At 42.5% G+C, this 26,521-nt stretch overlaps 1 protein-coding gene and 1 pseudogene across 1 annotated transcript in view; one reads left to right on the top strand and one right to left on the bottom strand.

The window, feature by feature from the left end:
• The window catches only part of LOC124607398 (5-hydroxytryptamine receptor-like), a 178,384-nt gene that overhangs the window by 53,453 nt on the left and 98,410 nt on the right, over positions 1–26,521 (top strand). The gene's annotated exons all lie outside the window — the stretch shown is intronic.
• Positions 10,933–11,050, bottom strand: LOC124608101 (annotated as a pseudogene).

Raw genomic sequence — 26,521 nt, 5'->3', positions numbered from 1 at the left:
ATTCTCCCATGGAGACGATCGTAGAGATGCTGGATGTAGTCCTGTGGAACGGCTTGCCATGCCATTTCCACCTGGCGCCTCAGTTGGACCAGCGTTCGTGCTGGACGTGCAGACCGCGTGAGACGACGCTTCATCCAGTCCCAAACATGCTCAATGGGGGACAGATACGGAGATCTTGCTGGCCAGGGTAGTTGACTTACACCTTCTAGAGCACGTTGGGTGGCACGGGATACATGCGGACGTGCATTGTCCTGTTGCAACAGCAAGTTCCCTTGCCGGTCTAGGAATGGTAGAACGATGGGTTCGATGACGGTTTGGATGTACCGTGCACTATTCAGTGTCCCCTCGACGATCACCAGTGGTGTACGGCCAGTGTAGGAGATCGCTCCCCACACCATGATGCCGGGTGTTGGCCCTGTGTGCCTCGGTCGTATGCAGTCCTGATTGTGGCGCTAACCTGCACGGCGCCAAACACGCATACGACCATCATTGGCACCAAGGCAGAAGCGACTCTCATCGCTGAAGACGACACGTCTCCATTCGTCCCTCCATTCACGCCTGTCGCGACACCACTGGAGGCGGGCTGCACGATGTTGGGGCGTGAGCGGAAGACGGCCTAACGGTGTGCGGGACCGTAGCCCAGCTTCATGGAGACGGTTGCGAATGGTCCTCGCCGATACCCCAGGAGCAACAGTGTCCCTAATTTGCTGGGAAGTGGCGGTGCGGTCCCCTACGGCACTGCGTAGGATCCTACGGTCTTGGCGTGCATTCGTGCATCGCTGCGGTCCGGTCCCAGGTCGACGGGCACGTGCACCTTCCGCCGACCACAGGCGACAACATCGATGTACTGTGGTGACCTCACGCCCCACGTGTTGAGCAATTCGGCGGTACGTCAACCCGGCCGCCCGCATGCCCACTATACGCCCTCGCTCAAAGTCCGTCAACTGCACATACGGTTCACGTCCACGCTGTCGCGGCATGCAACCAGTGTTAAAGACTGCGATGGAGCTCCGTATGCCACGGCAAACTGGCTGACACTGACGGCGGCGGTGCACAAACGCTGCGCAGCTAGCGCCATTCGACGGCCAACACCGCGGTTCCTGGTGTGTCCGCTGTGCCGTGCGTGTGATCATTGCTTGTACAGCCCTCTCGCAGTGTCCGGAGCAAGTATGGTGGGTCTGACACACCGGTGTCAATGTGTTCTTTTTTCCATTTCCGGGAGTGTATTTCCTTGCGTATTTTCTTATAAACACATAATTTCACCTAACTTTGTGTGTCCTACCAACACAGGTTCTCCACTAAGAAAATCATGCCCATACGCTTACCTATCCACTCGCTAACTGCTAGTCCGTTCAGCCACAGAATCTCTTGCCGAGGGCGCAGAGCGTTGTCAGCGATATTAACACAGTCTACAGCGCCGCCAACATACAAAGAGGCTACTTACCCGGGTTACAGTGGCCGAGCATTTCCTCCTTAGCTGCAGGTTTCTGTTGTCAGTATTAAGCGGCACGTGAGGTGGCGGAAATGGCGACGCCACTGGGCAGTGGATGACTGAAACCGAGTGGTTAAGGGTGATGAGCCACACTGTACCCTGTGGTAGGTTTTGGATTTGGCGAATGGCTGGAGAACATTACCTGCCATAATTTGTAGCCTCAACAATGAAGTACGAAGAAGGTAGTGTTACGATATGGGGGACGCTTTTCGTGGTTAGGATGTGCTTTCCTTATTGCGTTTAAGAAAACGTTAAATGTTGAAAGATATGAAAATATTTTACAGCAGTTTGCGTGGTGTACACTAGAAGACGAGTGTGAGACAATGGTTTGTGGACAATTCCTGAAATAGTCTGACCTACCCAGTGGTGCATCTTTGGGATGAGTTAGGCCGTCGACATTGCTCCTGACCCCGGCGTCGTCTTTGCTTTCCCAGCAGAGTTCAAACTACCACAAAGGCGGACTATGGACACAGTCCATAGTAGTAATTGGCCCGAAACTTTTGATCAGATAGTGTATATTTAAGGAACAGCCACCTATCTGGAGGCTTCTGTTTCTGAAGGACGAACAGTGAGAGCTTTCTGGCAAGATAAGTGCTTGCAGAAATCAGTTCCTTAAGAGAGATAACATGCGGGCCCAAAACGTACTCCATACCTCTATAGCAGATGGTGCCAGTCATACTCGCCCATATCCTCGTCGACCTTTCTTGGAAACACCACTTGCCCTTCTTTTTCTAACCGCTTGGATCGTTTCGTTGTTCCACAGCTCTATAATAAACTGCTGCTAGACGGAGGCGCGAGATCTTGAAAACGTAACCTGTGTAGAATCAATCATATATTGCTACATCAGGTCTCTTCGCCATGCTATCTCATGATCAATTGCACTGGCTAACAATGAAAACGTTTCGGGCTCAAATATAGTTAATTCTTGTGTTTTTCCATCTGCTAAATTACAAAATCATCATAAAAATGACAGCTTAGCTCTTACTTTGGATAAGGAGTAACATTTCATTTTTATAGTCTATATTTTCAGTTTGGAGGAAATCTTATTTTCTGAGTTGGCACACGTGTCCAATAATAAAATACAAATGCTCTTAAGCTGTTTGTAAGTTATAAACATAGATACTGTTGCTGTGACTATGAGTTTCATATATCTTCTGCCGTAACTAAAGCAGAATTTCAGTTTTGATGTTACTTTTGCATATAAAATTCGTAAAAATACCACTAAAATCTGTAAATAAGGTGAATAATTTTTGTTACATTTGTGGTGAAATAACATTTTCCTCACAAACACCGAGCGGGGTGGCGTAGTGCTTAAACACTGGACTCGCATTCGGGAGGACGACGGTTCAATCCCGCATCCGGCCATCCTGATTTAGGTTTTCCGTGATTTCCCTAAATCGCTCCAGGCAAATGCCGGGATGGTTCCTTTGAAAGGGCACGGCCGACTTCCTTCCCAGTCTTTCCCTAATCCGATGAGACCGATGACCTCGCTGTCTGGTCTCCTTCCCAAAAAAACAACCCAACCCCTCACAAACACGCAATTTGACGCCTCTTGTGAAAACTGCCTATCAGCATTACTTCGGTATGAAAGTAGGGGACCGGATAGGTCTTGAGCTCCACATATATGTTGCAACACATGTTATGTTCAGTTACACAGAGAGAATGACTCAAAAATAAGAAACAAATTATGGCTTTTGCTTTGCCTATGGTTTGGCGGGAGCCTACAAACCATACAGATGACTGCTATTTCTGCTTGACTCCATGTATAAAGGCAGGATTTTCTATAAAGAAAAGAAGAAGAGTTCAGTACCCGAATCTTCGGTCTGCTAATCGACCCGTTCCACTCGAAAATTGTGTGTTTGAAGTAGAAAATGAAGACAGTGTGAAACAAGAAGAAGAAGAACCAAACAAGCCTTCCACATCCCATGACCTTGATTTTGAGGGAAAAGATGGTAAGCCGCACAGGCTGAGTCAAGGGGAATCGGGTGATCTCATTAGAGACTTTGACCAGTCAAAGGAGAAGGCAGAAATTTTTGGGTGTAGACTACAGCAATGGAATCTTCTCGAAAGCGATTTCACAGTCTCACAGTACAGAAAGCGTGACATGGAACTGCTTCCCCTTTTAGAGAAGAAAAACAATCTTGTTATTTGCTGCGACATTAATGTCTTGATGAAGTCTTTGAATCTGAATCATGATCCAACTGAATGGAGGCTATTCATAGACTCCTCCAAGCTTAGTTTGAAAGCTGTGTTACTTCCTCCAAGCTTAAGTTGAAAGCTGTGTTACTTCACAACTGCACCCGTCTTCCTTCTATTCCTGTTGGTCATGCAGTTCATATGATGGACCCATACGCAAATATGATAGCACTCTTGGAATCAATCAAGTATTATTAACCCAAATGAAAAATCTGTGGTGTCCTAAAAGTCATTGTCATGCGCTTAGGAATGTAACTGGGGTACACAAAACATTGCTGCTTCTTGTGTATGTGGTACAGTGAGGATAGAAAACCGCATTATATTAAAGCAGACTGGCCTGCAAGTACTCTTAACCCTAGCCAGATAAATGTTGTTGCCCAGTCTCTCGTGGATCCAAAAGATGTTCTTCTTCCATCCCGCCACATCAAGTTGGTTTTGAAGAAAAATTTAACAAAGGTATCAACCAAGAAGGACGGGCCTTTCAGTACACAAGAGAGAACATTTCGAAATTAAGTGGCGAAAAAGTTTCACGAAGGTATTTTTATAGGGCCACAAATTCGAGGACTTATAAAGAATCCTGCATTTGACCAGGTTTTGGAGGGGAAAGAAAAGGAAACTTCGGAATCCTTCAAGGGAGTTGTTCGTAGACTTTTAGGCAGCAAAAGACATGATCATGACGGTGCTCCTGCAAGAATACCATAACCCTGGATGCAACTTGTCCCGCTCAAAAACCATTTCCTCCACTCCTACCTAGACTTTTGACCTCGTATTTGTGGAGCTGTCAGTGATGAACATGGAGAAAGATTCCGTCTGGACATTTCTGCCATGAAACAAAGATATCAGGGCCTTTCAAATGAAGCAATATGCTTCCTTAGTACTGTTGATCTTTGTGCAGGGATGCTCCGGAACTCTGTTACAAAAGGCAAACCAAAAGACGTCGATCTCTTACAGCCACCACATGATTCTCTTCAGAACTAACGATCTGCGAGGTATTCTTCCACCTGTTTAGAACTCTTAAAATCTAACTACAATTTGGAAATTTCAAGTACACTTCCTATGTTGTTAGCATGTAAGAAAATGTATCTTTTTCTCTTAATCTGTTAATATGAAACACTTCGACCTTACGTATATCACATCAACTAGATCTAAGAAAAATTTTCATTGTCATATTCATTTTCTCGACCAAAAATTGGTAAGAATTGACTCATGCAGTGCAGAAAAGTACAAATTTTTTTTTCTTGGCCAGTGTTCTCTTACTACGTCGTGTAAACAAGTATTGTGGGAAATTGATTTTTTAATGGATAAATATTTTTTCTATGTTTTTCGCCAAAGTTATTATTCAAAGAAACTCTTTGTTATTACAGTCCACTAAAAGAGTGCCTTGTTGTGAAAACAAAAAAAATCACGAAAATTAATGCTCTTATCTTGCAGAGTAAAAATAGAATAATATGTAATAGTGCTGAGAGAAGAAGCACCTAATGTGTACCCAGAGACATTATGAGCCCGCTGTGGTTTAAGGTGGAAGGAAGAGGCGCATAGCAGCAGAGGTAGGCTTCGCATCACTTCATTTAATTAAATGTGCAAGGAACCGCAGCCCAGAGGTCGCCAACCTCACCGACCGTGGAAAACTGCTCGCCGTTATTCGAGGAAATTAAAATCGCTCTGCCGTGGAGTGCTTCTCGAACTCCGACAAGGAGAACGCAATTTACGTTATGGACGTTCTGAGCAGCGCTAATCAAGGAGAAGATATTGTGGCCAATGGCGTTATGCAATCACTAACGAAATCTTTACAGGTGCTACTGTCTCAACTTTCGTACAAGGATGCGGAATGCGTGGTACTAAGATGTAAGATACGAATATTCCACAAAGTTTTATTCGGTATGAGATTAAGTAAAGTTTTTAAAGTAATCTGCGCATAGTTTATTCTATACCAAATAAAATCTTATGTCATATTTTCGAAGAGAAATTTATGTGGGAGCTATTATCTTAATGTTGTGTCCTGTAATGTTAAATAAACGTCTTTTATGTCAAGCTATTATTGAACAATAATTGGTAGAAGCTTCTCCACAGCACATAGTGCACAATGCTGTATCTGGTATGATGTGTTGAGACGCTCAAGAACTGTCGACCACATCAACAATACGCAACGTGAAGCTATCTCCCGCCATTGAACATCCGACGTCAGGGGTGTAGCGGGTGAAGGAGGCGCTGCTGCAGACTTTACGATGAATGGCTAACTAGTGTTGAGATTTCACGACAAATGGTTCTGAGTACTCTTGTCACTAGTCATTATTCACTACATATTGAACTGATACATCTGTCTGTGTAGCGGGGCAGTATTCGAGTTCGGGTTTTGAAGCTATTTTCTGGGGTGGTAGGGAGAGAGCAACAGACCCCTCCCCATTAGGGACCAGAAATGAGCTCACAAGGGAACCTCCCCATCGCACCCCCCTCAGATTTAGTTATAAGTTGGCACAGTGGATAGGCCTTGAAAACCTGAACACACATCAATCGAGAAAACAGGGAGAAGTTGTGTGGAACTATGAAAAAATGAGCAAAATATATAAACTGAGTAGTCCATGCGGAAGATAGGCAACATAAAGGATAATGTGAGCACAGGAGCGCCGTGGTCCCGTGGTTAGCGTGAGCAGCTGCGGAACGAGAGGCCTTTGGCTGAAGTCTTACCTCGAGTGAAAAGTTTAATATTTTATTTTCAGTTTATGTGACAAACTATTATGTATTCATCAGTTTTTTTGGGAGTGATTATCACATCCACAAGAAAACCTAAATCGGGCAAGGTAGAAGAATCTTTTTACCCATTCGCCAAGTGTACAAGTTAGGTGGGTCGACAACAAATTCCTGTCATGTGACGCACATGCCGTCACCAGTGTCGTATAGAATATATCAGACGTGTTTTTCTGTGGACGAATCGGTTGACCTATGACCTTGCGATAAAATGTTTTCGGTTCCCATTGGAGAGGCACGTCCTTTCGTCTACTAATCGCACGATTTTGCGGTGCGGTCGCAAAACAGACACTAAACTTATTACAGTGAACAGTGACGTCAATAAACGAACGGACAGATCATAACTTTGCGAAAATAAAGGAGTAAATTTTTCACTCGAGGGAAGACTTGAACCAAGGACCTCTCACTCCGTAGCTGCTCACGCTAACCACCAGACCACGGCGCTACTGCGCCTACGATTTCCTTGATGTTGCATATGTTGCACATGGACTACTCAGTTTGTATATTTTGCTTATTTTTTCATAGTTCCACACAACTTCTTCCTGTTTTCTCGATTGATCTTTGTTCAGTTTTTCAAGGCCTATCCACTGTGCCAACTTATAACTAAATCTGAGGGGATGCGATGGGGAGGTTCCCTTGTCAGTAAACTCGCTTCTAACTCGCCAGCGGGGCCTATGACGTCATCCCCGAACTCGCCGTCTCCTTACGGTCGAAGACTCGACTTGCCAGTCTATGCTGCTGCCCGTTTTACTGAAAAATCGTCATGTGAGTCTGTTATCTGGTAGAAGTGGACTTATAAAGGAGAGCGAGTACACGAGCTCGCGAGTATAACTAACGATATGTGGCATCGCTGCTACATACGCAAACATTGGACATGACCAATGCTATATATCAATACATTGACTCATTGATTAGCAGTGAATATTGTTCTATTTATACACACATTTATGTAGATGTATATGTACAGTACTAAACTGACTATAACAGATATTGAAAGTGACCACCATTTATCTCCTGGCACTTTTGAGCCCTAGTTCGGAATGTTTTCTGACCTATTCAAAACAGGTCCTCTCTGACGCCATTTTCGGACTAAGCATTGCATGGCCGGCTTTTCTGGCACTCTGACACCATTAAACTTCTCAGAAAATAACTGACCACTCCGTTCCCACGACTTTGTTGTCCGAGCGGGTCTAGGCGCTTCAGTTGGGTACCGCGCTGCTGCTACGGTCGCAGGTACGGATCCTGCCTCGGGCATGGACGTGTGTACTCTCCTTAGCTTAGTTAGGGTTTAAGTAGTTCTAAATCTAGGGGACTGATGACCTCAGATGTTGAGTCCCATAGTGCTTAGAGCCATATGAACCATATGCACAATATTTTATATGTGTTGATGTTCAGAGCCAAATGCCAGCCTTTCGACAAGCAGGTTTTCCTGCATTTTACTGTCATTTTCTAGGGTTGCAAGTTCCCTAGATACAGAGTTTCTGTCGTTAGCCACCAGATCATAATACTATCTAATCAAAAGAGCCATTTGAACCTGTTTTTACTTTGTTGTCACGTAACTTACCGAACGAACACCCGCTGCTCTACTGTATCCTGGTCCCCTTTGCACTGCTCCACTCACACTGACACAGCCTGCGTTATGCTCTGAACTGGTGTCCATCACATGCGTGTGTGCACGTGTATGCGCATGTGTGTGTGTGTGTGTGTGTGTGTGTGTGTGTGTGTGTGTGTGCATTTGTGTACTTTATTATCAAACTTTTTTAAGACTGTTGTAAATTCTTTAAATATTAAATCTCTATTCAAAAAATGTCTAATAATTACGTGGACATTTGTAAACACACTTTCGACATGTTACCGAATCTGAGTCAACAACACAAGAAAACAAGACACAAGGATGAAGTGAATCCTCTTAGATCAGGAGTTCCCAGATTTTTGTCTCTGCATACCACTCGATTTTTTTTATAAATTCGGGCGTCGATTATAGCTCCCGCCGTGGCGGAGGCGGGGAGGAGAGGGGGGGGGGGGGGGAGGTCTGGAGGTTGAACGGCGAGTGCCGCAGAGTGGGAGTATCACAACGGCCTGTGCCGATGAACTACGGTAGAAATATGACTCACCCAAGTAGTAAGGTTTCATGGAAGCACTGTTTTACAGAGTCGTTCATTTTCACATGCGGTAATTATTTATACCAAATAATATGATTTAAATTAAACCGGTTCTGATACATTCATTGAGTAAGGGAGGAATGAAATATGAAATACTTATTAAACTTTTACTTTACAAATATTATAAACCACTTGTGTAAGAAAGTTATTAGCCAATTGCACAAGTGGTTTATAATATTCGTGATGTGAAAGTTTAATAAATCTTTGCGAACTAAAAAGAGTCAACCTGCTTTTGAAAGACGATACTTCGTTATCTGCTAAGGAGACTATTGTGCCGCGTCCTTGTAGGATAATTTTCAGTATTTGAAGCCTGTCAAAGGTATCAGCTAACTAAACCAATCTCGATAACCACTTACCGCCAGCGAAAAAATGTTTCACGTCATTGTTTTTATCACTGAGAAATGTTTTCCTTAACGTTATACAAATGCTGCTTTCATCAGTCAGTTTTCTGACCATCACTTTACTTTAAAAAATAAAATAACGCAACAGAAAAATTTTACCTATATGAGTAGGTATTTTATTTATCTGTACACGTTCCAACTGAAATGTCCTTGTGTACCAACTGTGGTACGTGTACCAGTGTCTGGGAACCCGGCTCTAAATGGTGATATTAAAACAAATCTACAGCAACTTCCTGGCAGATTAAAACTGTGTGCCGGACCGAGACTCGAACTCGGGACCTTTGCCTTCCGCGGGCAAGTGCTCTACTCAAGCACGAGTCACGCTCCGTCCTCACAGGTTTTACTTCTGCCAGTATCTCGTCCCCTACCTTCCAAACTTCACAGAAGCTGTCTTCCGAAACTTGCAGAACTAGCACTCCTTGTCCACGACAGGCAAAGGTTCCGAGTTCGAGTCGCGGTCAGGCACTCAGTTTTAATCTGCCTGGAAGTTTCATATCAGCGCACACTCCGCTGCAAAGTGAAAAATCTCATTCTGGAAATCTACAGCAGTCTTCGAAAAAGTTACAGAACTGAATGATAAGTTACGCTACACGCTATTAACCCACAGTCGCAAGTTTCCATGACTAAAGGAATACATAAATAGTGCCGTTTTTGGTTGCGGGATATAAGATTGATGTTGCTCTGTGCCGTGTTTTCACTTGTCGGATCACAAATGTTTTCTCATGGTTGAATGTGGAACAAACAAGAATAAAACCACGAAATTGTATCTTTTCCGTCAGAAACGTGAACTAAAGCACCTAACTTTTTCCAGACTTATGCTTTTGGAGCACATTTTCAATTATATACACTACATTCCTTAGTTTTCGTCTTACTCCCTCCACAGTCTCAGAAGAAGAAATGAAACAAGATTGTCAGAGGCTATCTGATCCCAACATTCGGTCGTTTCCGTTCTATCATGCTACCTTACAACAAAATCAGTGAGCACTCAGCTTCTGTACTAAGTCACAATTAGGTTTGCATTCCTGCATGCTTCAGTAAGAGAGAACGAGTCGATGAATAGGAAGCAATCGCAGAGCCGCTAGTCTCACACCCGTCATACTGATGGAACTTGGGCGGGAAGGAAGGATGCTGCGATAACGCTGACGTAAAAGCGGAGCCTTGATTTCCAGTGTACACAGCCCCCAACATTAAATTCGTAATCGCAGGGTTACTGATCTCTACTCCCTGCAACTATGCCCCATTTGAGACGGCATGTCCTAAACATTTCGCACCTGCAGTTTTGTTTGGTACTTATGTCTCTAGTTCTGGAAATCGGTTCAACTTGCGCAGTACAGGGGAACTGTGAGTAGTTATCATTCACATTGTTACTATAATTTATTTTTTGTAACATGTTTACGTCATTATAACTCGATTGTTAGCCAGTTTCCCCAAATGTTATCGGAATATCCAGGACGTTTACACAAGAACTGCATTCTGTGGTTGCTGTAGGATTGAAACTTAGTCTTCTCTTAGGTTTCCAAGGTATCCCAAAGATATATTATTTGTGGAATAGCTTGCAAAGTCTTCTATTCGTACAAGTTTTCCTCTAATCTTCCATACATCGTATTTGCTAATGTGCAATGGTGTGGATTATATACTGTGCATACAATGAGGAAATATATTTGTCTTTGTTGAGTGTCGTTACAACTGGTTAAAACTAAGCTCCATCCTATAACTTGCTCAAACTATACTCCGCCCGAACAGCCCATGGAGGCCCAACGGTACTGCCCGGCTGCCATGTCATCCTCAGCCAATAGGCGTCGCTGGATGCGGATATGGAGAGCCATGTGGTCAGCACATCACTCTCGCGGCCGTATGTTAGCTTTCGAGACCGGAGCCTCTATTACTCATCGGGTAGCTCCTCAGTTTGCCTCACAAGGGCTGAGTGCACCCCGCTTGCCAACAGCGCTCGGCAGACCGGATGGTCACCCATCCAAGTGCTAGTCCAGCCCGACAGCGCTTAACTTCGGTGATCAGACGGGAACCGGTGATACCACTGCGGCAAGGCCTTTGGCCACAACTGGTTAACCTCGTTGAAATTTTTTACGCTTACTGGCCTGCGTTTTAAGCAAAGTCTGAGTTTCTCATTTTAAAACTATAGTGAAAGAATCACATTAATAGCGCGGTGAAAATCCGTTGCTTATCCACTTAAAAATACCACTAAATTGAACTCATGAACTTAAAATCCTCAAAAAGACTGAAGAGTCTGAAACGTTGTTTTATGGTGTGATCACTATATGTTAATTAGCACAGCCATCGGTCGCTTATGTGTTTAGGATTAAGGTATATATAATAGTTTTCGAATTCCAAGGGAGTTAAAAATTTCTTCATTTGATATAATGTGATCTGTGTTCTGAGAGGAAACAGACTAATCTACTATTTGAATACTATGGGGTGGTCCTCCTCTTCGATTGGGCGATTTCTTAATTAGTACAAGCATTCCTCCCATAAAGTCACAATTAATCAGCAATGCTAATACTTCAATGATCGTACTGTTTGTATGACGAAAGCAATATCATGATGACTGAAATGAATTAAATGTAGTGAAATGAAATAAATCGATTGATGGTACTGAAGTCAATGTTTATATAATGACGTCAGAGCAAATTGCTTAGATATCGTACATACGTAATGCACTGAATACATAGAAACAATTGAAAATCCCTGAAAGACTGGGATGCAAACCCGAATTTTATGCATATCCCCAACAATCGCGTTAACCATTGGGATGGCAGAGAAAACTTTCAGTTCTGAGTGACTCGTGATTGTCGGCAGCATTCCGTGGATGAACAGGACCGCTGTTGTCCCATCTCTGGGGTGGTCGTCCGGCCAGACATTCATTTTTACAATGGTCTTGTGGAATCTATCCTTTCCACAGAGTCCTTCCAATTTATTTTTGTTGTCTTCACCCATTTATCTGTATCTTGTAATTCCCACTGATCCATTATCCATAACGTGTCCCTTGTCCCACGTGGTTACTCCTTGGATCTATTTTAGTACCTTCATTTCCACTGCCATTAACTTTTGTTCTACCTTTTTCATTTCAGCTCTAATTTCTGCTGCCTATGTCATAACAGACGCAGCATTGTTTCGTATATTTTTATTTTCCCATCAGTTGTCATAAATGTGTTTCTCCATACAATACTTTGCAGGGATCCGGCTACCGGTGCTGCCTTTGTCACTTTTTTTCCGCTTTCATTTCAATTCTTTACAGCTGGTGAAAACAGTCCCTAGTTAATTGAAGCTCATTGTTTGTTTGAGACTTCTAATTTACATCTTACATGTTTTTGTGATACTGCCATACTCTTTAATGTTTCAGATAAGATTTCAAGGCTATACTGCTTAGTTGTTTTATTGAATTGGTGAAGTAACCTTTGTAGCCGTCTACCTTCAGGGAAGGCGCAGTTCTGAGAGCAGTGAAGGCAGCCGCCTAGGGGAAGAAGGTCCCGTGGAGCAAAAGTCTGGTCCGCTCGGTTGGAGAATTCCTGGGTGAGATTATCATCCTGTCTGATAGGAAAATGTCGAAGCCTTGGAACAGAATGGATGTTGATCCATGATTTTAGAAAAGTACTACCACAGATTTTGGCATGGGAAATGTGGAGATAGCACCACTGCGTTACATTGAGTCTGAGGCGTATCATAAGATACCCCGCCTTTAGGTATATATATGTAACGAACTAACTTCACATTTCATTTCAGTTCATGGGCATGTGCATTTGATTCATTTCACAGTATCCATAAGTGTCGTCCAAGTTTTCTGAAGATAACTGTGAGAAAACTAATAAACAGATAGCCTTCCAGGCAATTCGACAGTGACGTCCACGAATGTTTGCCACGCCACGAACAGAGCCCATATTCATCACGTATAGTATGAGTTAAGAAACTTGTAGAGATGGTTTCTCGAATGATGTGTGCCTATTTTCATTATGTCTTGTAGTTTCTGTGCAGTTATTTTCTGATCTTTATGAATATCCGTTTATATTCCTTGTGAAACGGTAATTCAGCTTCCTCCATTGTTTCTGGGGCCCTAGGGGTGATATTCCCACATCCCCTGTGACGGAACTTCGGGTAATAATGTTTGGAAAGCATACGTGGAACCCTGTTGTTGTGTTCTGCAGTCGAGCGACTGGTCTGGTGCAGCTCTCCGCGCTAGTCTGTCATGAGCGAGACTCTTCATCTCTGCACAACTATAGTAACCTACTACTATTAGAACCTGCTTACAGTAATCAAGTCTTGGTCTAAAATTTTTACCACCAAAATATCCAGCCATTATCAAAGAAACGATTACTTAATGCTTCTGGCTTCCGTTTTTTTTTTCCTTTTTTTCTTTTTTCCTCTTCATCTTAGAGTAGCACTTGCACACCACGTCATCGATTATTCATTGGATGTATTCCAATCTCCGTCTCCTCCGACAGTTTCTACCTAATTTTCTACATCCTTCTACAGCACAACGTCTCAGTCACTTCGATTCTCTTTCTCTTACGGCTTTTCCACAGTCCTTGATCCACTATCATGCAATACTGTGTTCCAAGCGTGCATTTTCAGACATTGCTTCTAGAGGTTAAGGCCGATGTTTGACACTCAGGCTACCCTTGGCCAGGAATCTAATTTTTGCCTGTGCCGTTATGCTTTTTATATCCACCATGCTATGTTCGTCATGTGAGACTTTGCTTCAGAGGTAGCAGATTTGCTAAATGTCCATTTCGTCTTCTTCTTTGATGTTAAACTTATCAATAACCACATTTTGGCTACTCCTCATTACTTCCGTCTTTCTTCGGGTTACTCCCGTTCCATTATCCATTCGCATTAGACTGTTCATTCCATTCAGCACGTCCTATAATTCTGACGGTATCAATGTCACCAGCAAATCTTATCAAACATATCCTTTTACCCCGAATTTTATTCCTTCTGTTGAACGTTTCTCTTGTTTCCATCATTGCTTCTTCGTTGTACAGACTGAAAAGTAAAGGTGAAAGACTGTATCTCTGTCATGCAAGCCGGCCGCTGTGGCCGAGCGGTTCTAGGAGCTTCAGTCCGGAACTGCGCGACCGCTACGGTCGCAGGCTCGAATTCTGCCTCCGGCATGGAAGAGTGTGATGTCCTTAGGTTAGTTGGGTTTAAGTAGTTCTAAGTTCTGGGGGACTGATGACCTCAGATGTTAAGTCCCATAGTGCTCAGAGCCATTTGAACCTCTATCCTCTTCTTGTCTGTGCTGGCGGTGGTCCATGTTTGACTTCCGTACAAGGCTACAGTCGAAACAAATATTTCCACAAAAGAGTACCTAACGTGTAAATTTTTATATTAGATGTTAAAGTATTCTGCTTCTTCACAAACGATTTTCTTTCTACAGCCTGTCTACATTTTATAAACTCTCACTGCTACTTTCTCTCAAGAAACTATCCACTCCATTCAATTCATTTGCCATTTATGACAAACATAGAATGTCATCAGCAAACCTTAATGACTGTATTGTTTATCCCTGAATTTTAGATCCCTTTCCAATTGCCACTGCAAATTCATAAAGTCGATCGTTCTACATATAAACAACTGCTTCATAAATGTTTTAGTAGGTCACTAAATGCATCACTCTATATACCACTCAGGATATCATCCCAAAGCTGCAAAATAGCCTGACATCGCTATCGACGGTATACTATTGAGATTTATGCAAGTTCATCTTTATACAGACGGTTGCAGGACCTCGGCTGTTCAGTATAAAACGTCGAATCAAAACACCCTTCAGCCGTCTAAATTTCCAGTTGTTATTTTATTTGAGCAGTCATTTGTAGACTTGGTGAGTGATGATCGAAGTGATAGCTGTGTCAAGAAAAAATCTACGGATACTAGTCAATGGCCGCTGTTTTGACTGGACGAGTGGTGGGATTCTCCATAAACGTTGGTCAGGGGGCTTGAAGATGGCTTAATGTAACGCTGAAACTGGTTGCTAAAATAAAATAACAACTGGAAATTTAGAAGTCAGAAGGTGTTTTGAGTCACCATTTTATGTTGTGTGTTAGTTCACAGAGTGATGTTAGACAGCAATTTTTATTTTATTTATTGATGTTGAAGTCATCAGTCTTCTAACTGATTTGATCAGCCCGCCAAGAATTTCTTTCTGCACTAACCTCTTCACGTGAAAGTATCAACTTGCACATTGTGTCTTCAATTATTTGCTCATTGTATTCCAGTCTCTATCTTTCCATACAGTTTTTACCCTCTACAGCTCCCATTAGTGTCACGGAGGTTATTCCGTGGCACTAAGGCCAGGAAGCAGCTGGCCACATCGATAGGGAGTTCGCGCACACACGCAACTTCAAGTGCGTCAGAGCTTCACACACACATACTGCTCTCTAATACGGGATAAAGGGTTAGGCGCCTCGCGCCGTTTGACGCTAACACGTCTCCCTGTCGGCTGTAATCTCATTACGTTCCTACCGGCAACGTTCCCTAGTCGATTGAGCTGTTGCCGTATGAACCGACTAGATATATTGCCTGTCACGTCCAGTTCACACCAAAGTACAAACGCTTTTGTTGAGTTCCTTAGGCAGCTACGGCCTGTTGCGGAAAAAACTGTTTATCGCTACTTCAAACATGGGACATTTCGGTGTGACTATTATTTCCGTGAACCACTGTAAATTCAGTGAAGAACAGATTGGATGCCTAAAGGTTTCTGAAAGTACTGCAGCACTTTTAGTTACTGTAGAATATTCATTTCCCCACTAATTAGATTTCAAGTGCTGTAGCGACTCATCACCGTTCACAGCAACGTACGGGTCGTTGTGTGTGTGTGTGCGTGTGTGTGTGTGTGTGTAACGATAGAGAAAGATCGAAACAAATAAGCACTAAATGTGGCGAAGTATATGGAGTTATTTACATCTTAAGATCATAGGGTCGCCTTTATGTCATTACTAACACTTTCTTGAGTCCATAGCGTACTCCAAGTGCACAAATGATATTAGAAGCTATTGTTTATGTATGCTAGTTTGTTGATCATGCAACACTACATACACTTTGTACACGTTACAACATCCATTTGCTTTACGGGATATAATAAAAACAGAGACGGAGACTGATATTCGAAAATTTTGCGTTGGACAAGAGATTTTCTTTGATCATTACTCGTGTTTTTAAAAACTGTATATTGATCTCGATATTTTTATTGTTACTGTATTAATCTATGTTGATTAGAAAGTCTATAAAACTAGGTTTCAGAATAACATTTCCTCTACATTTCTTGGTAGGTAAATTACATTTAATAGGTTCACTCTTACATATTGATGATGAATATACATCACATACGTATCATGTTGATGGCTAAGCTTACTGACATCTCTGAGTTCTGCGGGCGACTAGGATGGTGTGTGTGTGGCTGTGCTTAAAATAAAGGGGTAGACGGATCGAATATGCTAAGCTCATTAAAGAGGTGTTGGGTTAGAAGTGACCTGGATATAATAATATTAACAAAATAAGAAAGAGATTCAGGGTAGTTATATGTGAATAATAAAACCTATGAGCATTAAAAATGGTTCAAATGGCTCTGAGCACTATGCGACTCAACTGCTGAGGTCATCAGTCGCCTAGAACTTAGAACTAATTAAACCTAACTAACCTAAGGACAGCACACAACACCCAGCCATCACGAGGCAGAGAAAATCCCTGACCCCGCCGGGAATCGAACCCGGGAACCCGGGCGTGGGAAGCGAGAACGCTACCGCACGACCACGAGATGCGGGCTATGAGCATTAAAACTGCGATCTGGAAAGAAGTAAAACTCGAAATTTTACTTTTTGTGCGTATGCAGTGTGGTAGCAAGAACACAAGGTTACACATGTCATATGTCTTAAAAGCGCATATCTCATGAATTTCGGATATTTATGTAACCAGATACGAATATCGGTGCCTTCTCTTACACATTCACGAGTGGTACTTGGTGTCATTCATACAATATACCTGAATTGACGCGGTTGGAAAGTCGAAATTGCTTACCTTCCTAGGAAGAAACCTCCATAACGCCCAAGGTCTAACAGTGAACTATAGCAAGCATGACCTGTGAAAGGGTTCACATATCCTGTATCAGTTTTTACTGCAGAAACAACAACCGAAGGAAAGATTAAGATAAGACGGCAGCCTGCAAAACCATTACTCTCTAAAGCCAGTATTAAAATCTACAAACAAATCTCAAAAAAATTAAGGCTACCTAATACATTAATAATGCCAGTGGTACTGTATAGTTGTCAAACTTGGAGCACTCGAAAGCAAGACCTCAACCGACAGCTTACATTTGATAGGTTCTTAGGAATACGGATCAGTCTGTGATCCAACAAATTCAAATGAAGAAGGCGCCACAGTACAGAAATAGAAGAGTTAAACAAGGGATATAACGTCATCAGTGTCGTGAAAAGCCAGAGACTTCAATATTCCGGACATGTAATAAGAATGGCAAAAACGAGACGGCTCAAAACAGCAATGGACTGGATCTCGTCAGACAGCACACCTGCGGGAATACCTAGGAAGGGATGGATGGATGGAGTAAGACAAGCCTCGATGTCACTATGGGTCTTAGACAACTGAAGACAGACAACGGAAGACGGAAGCTGACGAAGAGTCTAAACTGCGACGTCGCGCGGTCCTATGGCCGTTTCTGCGTAAAGTAATTAAGGTGATTTTGTACGCGAACGTTAATGTACAGAGCTGTCACCTCTGAGGGAAACATTGACTAACTTGGCTGGGCATCCAGTCGAACTTATCCTGCTTGACATTCCAAGCTGCTTCAACTCTATGCCACACTCATCAATCGCATAGTTTGGTGAGTGGTGTTATGCCAGTCACTAGTCCCATGTCAACCCTTGACGAGGTGTTTCCAGTGGGTGAGAGATCTGTAGAACGAGGTTCACTGCGTGGGTAACACTCGATCTTGCGTTATCTTGTTGAAAGACAACTTCACGGACACTTTAACAGAGCAGAAATGTAACTCCTGATGTCTGAATTACCGGTTATGCGAACCCTTGTTGATCCGTGTTTTGTACCCAATGGTGCCCTTACTATCATGCCAGGTGTTTGGCCCCGGTTGACGATGACGCATGAAATCTGGCAAAGCTGGTTCTCCTCGGAGCCTACACACGTGCATACGTCCATTGTATGCTGTCCGCAGAAATGGGAATCTGAAAGGACAATGTTGTGTCACTCCTAGTCCAGTTTTGTCGCTGCGCGCATCCTTGACGGCGTACCTCTACTTGTTGCGCCGCCAAAGGAATCTGCAACAGTGTTCGACGCACTGACACTCCGTGCTGTTCCAGATGTCATCGCGTTGTCAGTGTGAATAGTTGACCTGGTGCGAACAAGCTCATATCGTGACTATAAAACAAGTCTGTATGATCCTGGCTCAGCTGAGTAAACATTGAAGCTCAGCTGTTACTTATTTAACTATACTCTCCCTGCAGGGGAGACAGATGAACTTGTTTGTATGATGACTGCGTAGGAAATACAGTCTCTGACGCGGATCGCTACGTTTTCTAACAGATTTCACAGGGACTCCACCTGAACGAATCCTAACACTATACTGTACGAGTACTTCAACGAAATCGTAGATGAGGGTTGGTTATTAAATAGGTCTCAATTCAGGAAGCTAATTAAATCTTCATAAACACTGAGAAATACTTAATTAATTCTGAAGGATTATCAGTTTCAAAAATGCTTTAAAAACTAATCACACATGTGATATAATTCGGCCTCAAAGAGGCTTGATAGGAATTGGATAATTGCGGGTGAGTTATTAACATCAAGAATACCTTCATCTATGCGTTTATCCTCGGATTAAGATTTTCCAGAAAGCTCACGAATTAGCATATTATTAAGAATTTCAATCTTCCGTGTAGCGTTGCCACGCGGATCGCTACGTTTTCTAACAGATTTCACAGGGACTCCACCTGAACGAATCCTAACACTATACTGTACGAGTACTTCAACGAAATCGTAGATGAGGGTTGGTTATTAAATAGGTCTCAATTCAGGAAGGTAATTAAATCTTCATAAACACTGAGAAATACTTAATTAATTCTGAAGGATTATCAGTTTCAAAAATGCTTTAAAAACTAATCACACATGTGATCTAATTCGGCCTCAAAGAGGCTTCATAGGAATTGGATAATTGCGGGTGAGTTATTAACATCAAGAATACCTTCATCTATGCGTTTATCCTCGGATTAAGATTTTCCAAAAAGCTCACGAATTAGCATATTATTAAGAATTTCAATCTTCCGTGTAGCGTTGCCACTGAGCACTACATAAACAATTAGAATAACACATGGAATAACGCATGTCTGAAGCAGTTATTTGAGAACTGGTAGAACTGTGGAATACATGGATCACATACGCACACATTCAGACTAACCATTCGTCACACAGAAGGAAGTTATCCACCAATTCAAGAGAGAACCAAAATCTAAAGTGGATCAGAAAGAAACTAGGCTCGACGGTTATTTGGATAAAATAAATTACACAGAAATTTGTAGTAAAAGTATGCGGAATTACAATTAAGAAACAATGAACAGAAACTACATTCTGAGAACAGTTCTTCCCGAGTTGCGAGCCATCGCAAATCACTAGTAGTGACGAGGCTACCCACTATGAAGAAACACGGATTAACCACAGAATCACGACAATGGAAGAACACAAGTCAAGCTATAAGGCACAAGAATTTATTTAAAAGCGAAAACTAGTTGATTAGTGAATGCAGAAGGGCGTGAGCACAGTCTCACGAACAAACAAATGGTAACGGTCATGCAAACCACGCATGATCTCTCTCAAATCTCCACAAAACACAGTGCGATTTTAATATGGCCACTAGGTTGTTAAGTACATATGCAGTGCTCATAACCAGTTACACGACTGATTCAGAAAATTAATCACTCTCATACGTTCACGTGGCACCATGCCCCTCTATCACTACGTTATAGTCCAAAAGCACAACAGTATCTGCAAGGTATTCCAAGCTAGTCTAGAATATCTGAAACCTAACAAGAGAGGAACTAGAGATTTGGTATCCTGAACTTACACATATACAAAATTATTAACAGTAAGGACTAAAACTAGACGTTACCTCTCTCAGAAATCCCAGGGTAGTTAAGCTGTTCACTGACCCACCAGTGTCCTGCTGCAGCCCAGAAACCAACGTAGACAATATGCACGCTGTACCTGTGCCAAGTTTAACAAAGCGACGGACCATCGATCGCCGGTCTCTCTCTGATGACACGGAACAATTCCCATTAGCTTTACACAAAGGTTGGCTAAGCTGACCCTACATTCAAAGAAACATAGCCCAAGGCTGAAGACACATTTAGATACTCGAACATACGGCAACTACAGATGGTTCAAATGGCTCTGAGCACTAGGGGACTTAACATCTGAGGTCATCAGTTCCCTAAAACTTAGCACTACTTAAACCTAACTAGTCTAAGGGCATCGCACACGTCCATGGCCGAGGCAGGATTCGAACCTGCGACCGTAGCAGTCGCGCGGTTCCGCACTGAAACGCCTAGAACCGCTCGGTCACAGCGGCCGGCACGGCAACTACTCTTCCAAGCAGACAACAAGGGGATGGTACGTGGGAAAATATACGGCGATGACACAAATACATGGTGATCGCTTTATCGTATCGGTTAAAGACTTAAACTTGAAATATTATTAAGACGTGGTAATATGGTGTTGATATATTACCGTGGCTCCCATACATTGCACCTAGCTGATCATCATCCACTCAGTTTGAGATCATAGGATCACCAGAACATAAGCGATGCTGTTAAGTAATTTGAAAGTGGGAATCGACCCCGAAAGTTAATTAAGCAGCTTGTGCAGAGGCGCTTCAACATTAGTAGAGCGGCTGAAATACTGCGTAGAATACGACTATGGCTGTCCTATACCCATCGTTCCAATGACAGGAAAGTTAAAAATTCTGAAAAGGGAAATGCTAAGGCTCAATCTATATATAGTGGGAATCAGTTAAGTTAAATAGAGGGAAGACAAGAATTTCTGTGTAGTGTAGTGTAATATCTACAGCGAAAAATGGTGTAAAAGAAGTAGGATGCGTTATGAATAGGAAGGTGGGAACAGTTCCATGATAGGGTTGTTCCCCTAAGAATCGACATCAAACCAAAATTGACAACAATAGCCGAGCTATACATGTCGACACTGTAAGCAGAAGATGAAGAGAGAGAAAGTATGTGAGGATACTGAATGGGTAATTCAGTTCGTAAAGAGGGATGAAAACCTAATAGTCATGGGGGATTGGAATGTGGTTGTATGGCACGGTTCGAGCGGTTATAGGCGCTTCAGTCCGGAACCGTGCGACTGCTACGGTCGCAGGTTCGAATCCTGGCTCGCGCATGGACGTGTGTCATGTCCTTAGGTTAGTTAGGTTTAAGTAGTTCTAAGTTCTACGTGACTGATGACCTCAGACGTTAAGTCCCTTAGTGCTGGGAGCCATTTGAACCCATTTTATGGGACGGAGATTGTCGGATGGAGACTGTGGGCTTGGAAATGGGAATTAGAGAGGAGCAAGACTCACTGAGTTCTGCAATGAAATGCGGCTAGTAATAGAGAATACTCTGTTCAAGAGAAGGAGGTATACTCAGATAAAGCCGGGTATATTTGGATAGAGGGGCTACTGGAAGCGTCCACTCAGATTACATTATGGCCAAGCAGATATTGTGAAATCAGATACTGGATTGTAAGGCGAGCCTAGGAGCAGATATAGACTCAGATCACAATTTAGTAATGATGAAGAATAGGTTAAATCTTAAGACACTAGTCAGGAAGACTCAATGAGCAAAGAACTGGGATACGGAAGTACTAACGAATGAAGAGAAACTCTTGAAGCTTTCTGAGGCTATAGATACTGCAATAAATAATAGCTCAGTAGGCAGTTCAGTTGAAGAGAAATGGACTTCTCTAAAAAGGGAAATCACAGAAGTTGGAAAGAAAAACAAGTTACAAGGAAGGTAAATCCGAATAAATTATGTGTTACAGAACAATACTTCATTTGATTTACGAAAGAAAGGAGAATACAGATGTTCAGGGAAATTTTGGAATAAACAATTACAAGTCACTTAGGAACGAAATAAATAGGAAGTGCAGGGAAGCTAAGGCGAAATGGTGGCATGAAAAAGTGATGAAATAGAAAAAAGAAATGATTGTTGGGATGACATACACGAAAGTCAGAAAAACCTTTGATGAAATAAAAAGCAAGGGCGATAACATTAAAAGTGCAATGGGAATTCCACTATCAAATGAAGAAGAGTGAGCGGATAAGTGGGAAGAGTACGCTGAAGGCCTCTATGAGAGGGAAGACTTGTTGTTGACTCTATAGAAGAAGAAATAGAAATCGCGAGGGAAGAGTTAGGGAATCCAGTATTACAATCAGAATTTAAAAGAGCTTCGGACGACTTACTATCAAATAAAGCAGAAAGGATAGATAACAATCCATCGAAATTTCTAAAAACGTTCGGGAAAGTAGCAACAAAGTGACTGTTCACGTTGGTGCGTAGAATGGATGAGACTGGAGATATACCATCAGACTTTCGGGGAAACACTATCCACACAATACCGAAGACTGCAAGAGCCGACAAGTGCAAGAGTTATCAGCCCATGCATCCAAACTGCTGACAAGAATAACATACAGAAGAATGGAAAAATACTGCGAATGTGTAAGATGATGATCAGTTTGGCTTTAGGAAAGGTAAAGGCACTAGAAAGGCAGTTCTGAGTTTGCAAGCAAGGCTAAAGAAAAATCAAGACACGTTCACAGGATTGTCGACCTGGAAAAAGCGTTCGACTGTGTCAAATATAATACGTTCTAAACTCTAAGAAAAATAGGGGTAAGCTACAGGGAAAGACGGTTAATAGACAATATGTACAAAAACTAAGAGGGAACAATAAGAATGGAAGACCAAGAACGAAGTGCCGGATTAAAAAAGGGTGTAAAATGGAATGTATTCTTTCGCCCCTACTGTTCAATCTACACATCGAAAAAGCAATCACAGAAATAAAAGTAAAGTTCAAGAGTGGATTAAAAGTGAAGCTGAAAGGATATCTTTGATAGATTCGCTGATAACATTGCTATCTTAGTGAAAGTGCAGAAGAATTACAGGATCTGTTGAATGGAATGAATAGTCTAATGAATAGAGAGTATGGCTGGAGAGCAAATTGAGCAAACAAGAAAACAATGAGACGTAGCAGAAATGAGACGAGCGAGAAACTTAGCATCAGAATTGATGGTCATGAAGTAGATGAAGTTACGGAACTCTGCTACCTGGATGGCAAAATAACTCATGACAGACGGAGCGAGGATATCAAAAGCGGACTAACACTGGAAAAAACGGTGTTCTTGTCAAGAGAATTCTACTAATATGAAATATAAGCCTTAGGTTGCGGAAGAAATTTCTGAGACTGTACGTTTGGAGCACAGCATTGTATGGTAATGAAACATGGACTGTGGAAAACAGAAACTGAAGAGAATCGAAGCATTTGAGATGTGGTGCTGAAACGTCGTGTGGCGAGGGCCTCCCGGCGGGTAGACCGTTCGCCTGGTGCAGGTCTTTCGAGTTGACGCCACTTCGGCGACTTTGCGCTTCAATGATTATGAAATGATGATGAAGAACACACAACACCCAGTCATCACGAGGCAGAGAAAATCCCTGACCCCGCCGGAAATCGAACCAGAGACCCCGTGCGCGGGAAGCGAGAACGCTACCACAACACCACGAGCTGCGGACGGAATGTATGGAAAACACTGAAAAGAAGAAGGGACAGAATGATAGGACGTCTGTTAAGACATCAGGGATTAAATTTTCATGCTACTAGAGGGAGCTGTAAAGGGTAAAAACTGTAGGGGAAGACAAAGATTGGAATACATTCGGCAGATAATTGACATAGGTTGCAATTGCTACTCTGAGACGAAGAAGTCAGAACAAGAGAGCAATTTGTGGCAGGCCCCATCAAACTCGTCAGAAGACTGATGACACAAAGAAAATAAACAAAGAATAAAAAATTTAAAAAATCATTTTTTTTTAAATTAAAAACTGTAATATTGAACTTCAATGCTGCGTTAGTTATATAATCACTCACATTTACTTTGTTTAGACTTAAAAGCCACAAAATTTTCTCCCATGGTGTTGAGCTCAAATTCTACATGTCGGCCTGATGGGACACTCGTTTGTGTAAAGTGTACACTGTCATTGGCTGTGAAACACCCCAATGCCTTGAGATGTCTTCACAGCCAGATTTCTGAGGGATAAGCATCACGTGCACGGGCACGTCATGTGACTGGACCTCCTGCGTTGCTCTTGAAATGGTTGTTTCAGGTACCGGCGTAGGAGGCGTGCTAAATGGAACAGTGTTCTGTCGTACATAAATTACATCCGTTGTCTTTCTGCAAGAATAACAACGCTCTATAATAGCGTTCGCAGTTTGCCGCACATAAATTGGTGATAAACAGCACGTGTTAATTTGTCTGTTAAAATTTATCATCTCATAAAGCTGTCATACCACAATTCCTATCCACAACGTTGATGATACAGCGAACACCATGCCTCGCTTGCATAACCTTTGGACGATTTTCCTGTGCCAACGCGGGATTAATATGGTAATTTCTTATTCTGCATGAATCCCGCCTCATCTGTAAATGAAATGCTATTTGTGAACCGTGAAAATACAAAACACCATCTTAGAATGACGTGCCAGAACTGTTAACCAGAGTAATGACCGGAGAGCTGGCATACGATAGAAATGATAACGCATGAGCGTGGTTTACGCCTCCAGTGATACCAGTTCATCATACACTTTTTTGAAGGTGGTCTTCTACTCAATGCAACATTGGTACCTCCGCATCCTATGTGCAAACTGTGTGAAGTTTACCGGCGGCGCTTGTCCTTGTTGTGAATGTTCCCGTGCCTGCAAGTCGCTGGAACAATCTGCTCAACCTTTTTGCAGATGAAATGCGGCCTCGAGTGTATCATTCCGCAGTATTGCACAAATCTGTGGATTAATACAGTTGACCAAACCGTAGCAACCCACCACGCCTACCATCTCTTCGAGGAATACTAGGACACTTCGTACGTTGCGTACACTCCACGGAATTACTACTCTTGTTTTGACGGCAGCAGAGCCTCAAAAAGTTACGTGCGGAGAGATTTGTCATTGCCGGTGGCAGAGGAGCAAATACAGAGGCAGACACTAGCGATAAGAGATGAGCAACGAACGCTGACACGAAGACTAACTACACCACTGACTGCTGGCCCGTATTACATATCTTTATGGCATTTTTCTTTCTGTTTTTGACCACGAATATCTACGTAACAATATGAGGTACTCTTCCTAGTCAACCTGTACATTTAAATGTGTAGAGTAATATTTCAGTGACACTCTAAATCAGTTACTATTGCAGAGGGCCCAGTATATCTGGTATGTTCTGAATGCTTGATTTAAGTGTGTTCTTCAGATATAGACGAAAATATTCATGACCTCGTGACAGATGGCCGTCACGTTCAGGTTGGTGAGTTTAATAAAAAGAAAGTACTTATTCATTTATTTATTCTCATATCTTTAGGGCAATAAAACCCCGTTTTTATCTAGTTAAGCATATTTTATCAACCTACTCATGTGTTCCAGTAGGTAAAAGAAATGAAATAATCGTGTGGCATTAATGGCCGGGAGGCCCCATTTGTCGAAGTTCGGCCACCGGATTGCAAGTCTTATTTCAGGTGACCCCCAATGGGCGACCGGCGAGTAGGTGATGATGAGATGATGACGATGAAGACAACACAACACCTAGTCTGTGGGGGGAGAAAATCTCCAATCGGGCTGGGAATCGAACCCAGGCCCGCTGCATGGTAGGCAATCACGTTGCCACCTTTTTCTTAAATCTCATTTTGTTCGTTATTGTTTTCTGCATTTTTTTCGGGGCGGACGTTCCATCACATCCGGTCAAGTTCACCGTTGATCCGTTCACTCAGTTTTTTATTACACAGAGGGCAGCTAACCCTTTGACCGAACACGCTGAGCTACCGTGCCGGCATTCAACTAAGGAGGCGGACGTTGCAGCAGGTGTCATATTTAGTATGCAATCTAGAGCCTATAAGAAGTAGTATGAAAACTTTCTGTCTAGATCGCAAACCATTTTCATTATAATATGACTGGATTCAGTACCTGATGGTAAATCACAAATAGCACCTCATAAGCAAGAGACTCAACTTCGTGAAGAGTACAATAACAGACATAATTTATGGAATGGTAGTTTCATACAGTTCTTGTGGTACCAATGGACTTAGAAGAGTGGAAAGAGGGACAGATGCTGGAATTTAGGTAAAGTAAAAACTAAAAGTGATGCAATGATAAAATAAACAAAACAATATAAAGTGATAGGCTTAGAAATGAAATTCGAAGAGAAAAGAGAGTGTTTGGTTAACTGACAGGTATAAGTGGCTACGCCCGTT

Source organism: Schistocerca americana, chromosome 3, assembly GCF_021461395.2.
Source record: "Schistocerca americana isolate TAMUIC-IGC-003095 chromosome 3, iqSchAmer2.1, whole genome shotgun sequence".
Taxonomy (NCBI): Eukaryota; Metazoa; Arthropoda; class Insecta; order Orthoptera; family Acrididae; genus Schistocerca; species Schistocerca americana.
The sequence above is the reverse complement of the archived record's forward strand: the minus strand, read 5'-3'. Positions and strand labels throughout refer to the sequence as shown.